This window comes from Podarcis vaucheri (assembly GCF_965113315.1).
Source record: "Podarcis vaucheri genome assembly, chromosome: 10".
NCBI classification, from domain to species: domain Eukaryota; kingdom Metazoa; phylum Chordata; class Lepidosauria; order Squamata; family Lacertidae; genus Podarcis; species Podarcis vaucheri.
This window is the reverse complement of record NC_138748.1, coordinates 1,603,287-1,610,990: the sequence shown is the minus strand read 5'-3', so window position 1 is coordinate 1,610,990 and position 7,704 is coordinate 1,603,287. Positions and strand designations below refer to the sequence as shown.

Below are 7,704 nucleotides of genomic sequence, written 5' to 3'. Positions count from 1 at the left end.
GTAAGGTTGGGTTTTGATGCAGTGCTACTAAATATGCAAAAAGTGGCCATTCCCAACATACCTCTAATGTGTCGTCCACAGCTACAAACCCACAAACATTTATCTGAGAGTAAATCCCTATTTGACTTATATGCAGAATTCATCATGCAAAAGGCTGGGCTGGATGAATCCCAAGCCGGAATTAAGATTGCCGGAAGAAATATCAACAACCTCAGATATGCAGATGACACAATCTTGATGGCAGAAAGTGAGGAGGAATTAAAGAACCTTTTAATGAGGGTGAAAGAGGAGAGCGCAAAATATGGTCTGAAGCTCAACATAAAAAAAACTAAGATCATGGCCACTGGGGCCATCACCTCCTGGCAAATAGAAGGGGAAGAAATGGAAGCAGTGAGAGATTTTACTTTCTTGGGCTCCATGATCACTGCAGATGGTGACAGCAGTCACGAAATTAAAAGACGCCTGCTTCTTGGGAGAAAAGCAATGACAAACCTAGACAGCATTTTAAAAGCAGAGACATCACCTTGCCAACAAAGGTCCGTATAGTTAAAGCTATGGTTTTCCCAGTAGTGATGTATGGAAGTGAGAGCTGGACCATAAAGAAGGCTGATCACCGAAGAATTGATGCTTTTGAATTATGGTGCTGGAGGACACTCTTGAGAGTCCCATGGACTGCAAGAAGATCAAACCTATCCATTCTTAAGGAAATCAGCCCTGAGAGCTCACTGGAAGGACAGATCGTGAAGCTGAGACTCCAATACTTTGGCCACCTCGTGAGAAGAGAAGACTCCCTGGAAAAGACCCTGATGTGGGGAAAGATGGAGGGCCCAAGGAGAAGGGGACGACAGAGGACGAGATGGTGGGACAGTGTTCTCGAAGCTACAAACATGAGTCTGACCAAACTGCGGGAGGCAGTGGAAGACAGGAGTGCCTGGCGTGCTCTGGTTCAGGGGGTCACGAAGAGTCGGACACAACTAAATGACTAAACAACAACAACAAAATCCCTCTGAACTCAATGGCACTTCCAAGCAGACATGACTGGGTCTGCACTGTGATGAATGTTTCCTGAAGTTTGACAGTGAAGGGCATCATTTTATATAAGCAGTTTATATAACTGGTTAATCTCGACTTGAGGTGTGATTATTGCTTATTGAAAACTAAATCTGCTAACTTCAGAGGAGTATTTTAAAACAGCTGCTAGCTCTGTAGTTCATTCCTCTTCAGTCCCTTTCTTTAAATACTGATAAGACGAAGGCCTGAAAAGAGCTTCAGAAAGAGATGATCCCAAAGGACTCCAGATGCTAACCAGTACTTCTGTGGAAATATTGGAAAGGCCCACTGAAGAGGAGCAGTTATGGCACAGCCCATTATTTGCCCAGCAACAGGAAAGAGACAAAGGGAGGCCAGAATAGTTTGTGGCTCAAAGACTTAACAGATTTATTGTTGTACCACATGCATTTGCCAGTAGAATCCACTTCAACTGAATAAAGTGGCATTTCGTTTTTTTGTTTTTTTAAACAAAGGTTGCAACACAGATAAGCTCCTGCGTTTTTAAGAGCCAGGCTAGATGCATTTGTTTGTTGATTCATGAGTCTGTCCCCAAGGGGGTTGGACTGGATGACCTTCGGGGTCCCTTCCAATGCAACAATTCTATGTTTCACAAGTACATGCAACAATACTTGGAGACTTAATAATTAATAATAAGGCTGTCTGACTTCCAGGAGCAACATGGGACCAAGGACCTGTGGTGGCTATTTGTGTTTTTGAGAAAATGGCTTACTGTGTTTTGGTGCTCTGGACAACTGCTGCATAGCATACTATTGCATAACAGACTCCCTCGGGAGATTGTGTACTCACCTTCCTTGGAGGTTTTTAAGCAGAGGTTGGATGACCATCAGTCATGGAAGCTTTAGCTGAGATTCCTGCATTGCAGGGGGTGGACTAGATGACCCTCGGGAACCCCTTCTGTGGTAAATGTAGCATAAATAAATAGTTACAGATGGTTAAGGTATTTTTAAAAAAAGAAAAAGAAGTATTGTTCAAATGCAGCACAAAGCTAATAAATAAATGGTAAAGTTCTTTTAGTAAGTTGCAGCGTCTGCACTTCCCGGAAGGTTCTACCACAGCAAAGAGCTGCACGTGTGAAGGGAGCTGAGCCCTCCCCTCCTTCAAGGGCCCTGAAAACCTGCCAACCCAGGCAGCCACCCCAGCACCCTGCACAAAGGCCAAATGAAAGACACACCCAACAAGTAACATTACATCCCGATCTGATTAGATGCTTAGCCTAAAATGGAAACATCAGAAACTCATCTTGCCATCGTCCTGGGGGTCCATGAAGGTATGTAAGCAGTGCTTTTTTCTTAAGGATAAACAGTTACCAGCATCTTTTTTTCCCCCTAGAAGAAACATACTGGTTAAAAGTGCAGCACTTACTGTAACAACTTCATGTTGCACCTTTTTTTCTAGAAGAAACACACTGGGTGTAGAGAGATAGGGAGGTGGGAGCGGTAAAAAAAATGCTTGTCAAGAGAGACAGTGAACTGAAAATTTGGGGCCTGATAAAATGAGCTGGTGGAAAGAGAGAAGCAATATGCAAAGAAATATATATATACATTTCGTTCTCTTTATTTGAAACCACATGGTTTTCTGCAAAAGGCAGAACTGCTACAGGACATTGCAAGAGAATTCATGTTCAGCGCTTTCTACAGAGCAAGCGGTCGCCATGGAGACAGCAGCCATGCACCAGTACTGGAGCTATGGGAGACATGATTACTTTCAGAATCGGCCTATGAGAAAGGAGAGACACATCTGCCAGCATCTTGTCATGTATGTCAAGATGCCATATACTAAGGCTATAGTCAGAGGCTCTGATATGTTTTTATTGTGCTGCTTGATTATGACATTTTAATCATTTGGTTGGTTATAGTAGAAAGGTGAGGGTAAAGGACCTCTGGACGGTTAAGTCCAGTCAAAGGCAACTATGGCGGAAGCCACAGGACACGGAAACGCCATTTAACCTTCCCACCACAACTGTACCTTTTTATCTACTTGCACTGGCATGCTTTCGAACTGCTAGATGATGATGATGATAATGATGATTAGATTAGCAGAAGCTGGGACAGAGCAACGGAAACTCACCCTGTCGCATGGATTTGAATGGCCAACCTTCCGATCGGCAAGCCCAAGAGGCTCAGTGGTTTAGACCACAGCGCCACCCATTCCCCTGAGTTATAGTAGTATTGAGGGGGTTTAGTAATAAAATTTGTATTTGTTTCAAAATTTTGAAGCATGGGGAAAGTCACCAACCAAGCCAGTGGTGGGCATGCTGTTGCTCTGACCTTGACCATCCAAAAAAACAAGTAGCTCTCCTTGATTTAAAAAGCCTGTTAGGCTATTACAGTGAGACACGTTTCTGCATAAAATGTAGTTTGGGTCTTAATCTGGAGCAAAGATGACCGGAACCTGCCGAGCCTGCTTTTGTTCAAGGCCCTGTTTATACTTGGATTTGCCAAGCTGTTCGAAACTTGACAGCTACCCTATTTAGAACTTTAATCTAAATAAAACCTGGGCCATGAGTCAGTTTTGTAGTGTGGAAACTTGAAAGTCTGCATGTTCTCACACTGGAATATATCACTGTATCATTTTGTCAAAAGTCTCTTACATGCTTAATGTTTTAAAACAAGCAGTGCCCTGAGGATAAACAGTGGATTCTGCCCCAAATGTTAATTTCTGGGCAAGTGCTAAATCTATACCCAGAGCTCTCAATTGCATGAATATTGTGCAAAGCTGCTCTTTGATTTCACAAACTGGCAGTTGTCCAGCTTGCACATACAAATGTCATCCCTCTTCCTGTAAAACTGTAACAGTATTCAGTGGAGATTTACTTCAGCAAGCTTAGAAAACATAGACACACATTTGGACACATCACGCCACGTGGAGGTCAGCATTAAACTGAAAAACCAAAACACACTTGGCACATATGTGGCCAAACTATATCCTGCCTTAATAAGGTTCTATGTGGCAAATTTCATACAACAGTCAGCATCCAAACCGTCAGCATCCAAAATAGACCAAAAAAAGGAGGGAGGAAAATCTCAATACCTGTATGCAGTATAGAATTTTAGTAGCAAACAAGTCCAATGAGTTTTCGCCTACATCAATTTTAGCCCTTGATCAGGAGTCAAAATGCAAAGTTGAAACTAAAGGTTAACTGAAGCATAATTTATAGTAAGCTTCTTCTAAGGCATACAAAGTAAAGTGATGGATGGACAAGGTGTTACAGAAAATCTCATGCTGGTGTATACACCATACTCTTAAAGTATACACCCAAAAAACCAGGGGAACCGTAGTTTACCCCCATGGTGCTACAATTCCCAGCACTATTAACAACCTACAGTTTGCATGGTTCTTGGGGGGGGATGTGTTTTGAACGTATAGTGTGCATGGAAAATCAAAGAGAGAGAGATAAAAATGAGGAGCTGCATTTCAAATTGATACGACATATATATTAGATCTGAAAGAACACCCTGTTGCTATTTGATGCTTATGAATGCATCTTCACAGCCTTGCCCAGTCTGACAGGTTGCCATGGAAACAGCAGTGTCAGCATCCAGCAGTCCATTTGTAAATGGACGGCTCCATGTTCCGTATCTCTAAAGTTGAGTGTGTGCTTGTGTAGGTGCTGAAATAAATTGTTTTAGATTTATCAAGAGTTTCACCTGATAACAAGCAACTGAAGATAAAACAGCAGTAAAGAAAGATAAAATGATACTCCCCAGAAAATGTTACTTGGCCCAGAACAAAACACCCCAAACACAGAGCAGAGGCAGCTCAGGACAATCTGCTGCCTTGGGCAAAGCTCAAGATGGTGCCTTCTCCTAAGGCACAGACAGAAGCCAATTTGACTGGTAGTTTAATCTTCAATACTGGTAAAAGGACTGCATCCAGAGGACAGCAGGCTAATGCAAGGGGTACAGGCCAGACAACATGGCACTCACATGGCACTGTCCCTCCCTGCACCTCAGCACCTGTCACCTGAGGCAACTGCCTCCCTCTGCCTCATCGTAGGGCTGGCCCAGAAGAAAGGTATTACCGTATTTTTTGCTCCATAGGACGCACTTTTTCCCTCCTAAAAAGTAAGGGGAAAAGTCTGTGCGTCTTATGGAGCGAATGTGTGTTCCCTGGAGCCAAATCGCTGTTGTCTTGTGCCCCTGGGCTGCTCTTTGGGGGTGGGGGGAGGAGCCACGGTGCTCTGCCGGCAGCCTCCGCTTTCCCCTGAAGCCCCGGCAATGTTTACAAGCAGCGGGAAGGCTGTGTGCTCCCGGGCTGCTCTTTGGGGGTGGGGGGAGGAGCCACGCGGCTCTGCCGGCAGCCTTTGCTTTCCCCTGAAGCCCGGACAAGGTTTGCAAGGTTTGCAATCAGAGGGAAGATTGTGTGCTGCTGGGGTGCTTTTTGGGGGTGGGGGTGGGGGTGGGGAGCTATACTGCTCTGCCTGCAGACTTTGCTTTCCCCTGAAGTCCCGACAAGGTTTGCAAGGTTTGCAAGCAGAGGGAAGATTGTGTGCTGCTGGGGTGATTTTGGGGGTGGGGGTGGGGAGCTATACTGCTCTGCCTGCAGACTTTGCTTTCCCCTGAAGTCCCGACAAGGTTTGCAAGCAGACGGAAGGCTGTGTGATCCTGGGGTGGAGGGTGGGGGTGGGGAGCAGCAAATTGCTGTCTCTCAGTGCCTCCTAATTCAACTGCAAAGGATTGCCTAACTGGATTCTGAGCTCCTTTTGAAGTTTAAAAATAGTAAGTTTGGGGATTTCTTCAAGTAGCAGTTTTGGGGAAATAGTCATAAATACAAGCAAAGCATCTCCACAAACCAGTAATAGTAATTTCAGCTAAAACTGAGCAGGTATCTGGCTCAGGAACAGTTTAAACTGCACAGCTATAACCAGACATCCTGTGTGTGTGTGGACCATGTTCCTAGTAGCTAATCTTTACTGCTGAAAAGAAGCTCTGATATTCCACTCCAACTCTATAATTCATTATACAAATTCTTACAAGTACAGTCCACCTATACTAAACCAAAAACATTGTGTTCTCTTGGTATTGAATAGAAGCTATTTATCTGACCTCTTTTCCTCCTCTGTTCTTTGCTCAGTCACTCCATTTTGAATCTTCCTTTCAAAACAACCATGCCTGTTTTGAGAAAACTTCAGAGATTTAGGAACTGGAGCACAATCATTTGATCTTTTTGCTGTTCCTCCATACTCCAAGCACTTCTCATTTGCACAGCCCTGGTTTCTCTCCCTGACTATTAATATTCTTGATTAATAACAGTAAAATGCTCAAATTTTAGTTTTTGTGACTGCTGCCAATACTGACTTCCCAGTGATAATGAAAACAGCTACATTATAATGGAATGTGTCCTTTTTCCATTCTCATCATTATATACCGTGGCTTGCTTTAAAGCAGCAAAGAGGACAGGAACCACACACACTTTGCTGTTTTAAATAGTTTAGTACAACATTTGAGTCAAAAAAAATTTCTTGTTTTCCTGCTCTAAAAACTTGGTGCGTCTTTTGGTCAGGAGCGTCCTATGGAGCGAAAAATACGGTAGTTTGGTCTTAGGAAACACAATCAGCTGGTTTGATTTCACTCCTCAATATACAGCTTTACAATGCAGAGAAATAATGTTTGGTTTCATTTCAGTACACACCTGCCATATCTCCTTCAAGCCCTACCCATTCCTCCATGCAAATTGATGCTAGCATATCCTTAAAGTCCTTCAGTGAGGGAAGCTGTTAGCCGTCCTATGCATTACACAGCAGAATGAGGCCGTTGTCTGAGGAATTCCTGACTGTACCACTTCAGGTGGCAGCAGGTGAGTCCCTCTTCCTGATCTGCTACCCTCTGACTCACCTAGCTGCTCCTCACTTCTGGGCTGGCCTCATCCTCAAGTGCAGGGCAGGCCCAATATATTTTGGCACCTGAGGCAAACCACCAAATGCTGCTCTCCGCCTGCCAGGGAAGAAGGGCTTGGTAAAGGCCAACATCAGGAGCAAAGGTGGAATAAAGATCTGCTGCATCAGGACCTGCGGTCCCTGTGGATCCTGCCATCTGAGGCAGTTGCCTCACCTTGCCTCATGTGTGGGCCGGTCCAGCTCAAGGGTGCAGCAGCAAAGAAGAAGGCAGGCCTGGCTCCACCGGCAGGCCTCTGCTAATTGCTTCTCTTTCTGCCTTGTGCTGGACCTACACGGACCTGTTTAACCTTATTAGAATGATATTAGATATGTTTTTCTAAAATATCACAGGGCCTACTTGTAAATTAAAACTGTTTCTTTGTTTTCTCCATCAAAACAGTTTCCCTGCTGATGGTTGCTGGTTGCTCTGCAGGGCCCTCTGGTGTCACATTTTAATAATGCATTACGAAGGTTAAAAGTAAGATGTCATGTAACCCAAAGGGTTCTCATCAATGGTTCCTCTTCATCCTGGAGAAGAGTGACTGGTGGGGTGCCACAGGGTTCTGTCTTGGGCCCGGTCTTATTCAACATCTTTATCAACGACTTGGATGATGGACTCAAGGGCATCCTGATCAAATTTGCAGATGACACCTGTCAGCGCTGCCTCAGGTCCCAGCTCACAGAGGACCAACGCCAGTAGCTCTTTATAAACAAAAGTCTTTATTGTGGTTCATTGTTGGTTTGACACCCATGGCGCG

At 44.4% G+C, this 7,704-nt stretch overlaps 1 long non-coding RNA gene across 1 annotated transcript; it reads left to right on the top strand.

The window, feature by feature from the left end:
• Window positions 1-2,730: 2,730 nt before the first annotated feature.
• LOC309541923 lies at window positions 2,731-7,410 on the top strand. The gene is made up of 3 exons (XR_014224008.1): window positions 2,731-2,826; window positions 6,696-6,867; window positions 7,347-7,410. It is a non-coding gene; the product is annotated as an uncharacterized lncRNA (long non-coding RNA).
• Window positions 7,411-7,704: the final 294 nt, after the last annotated feature.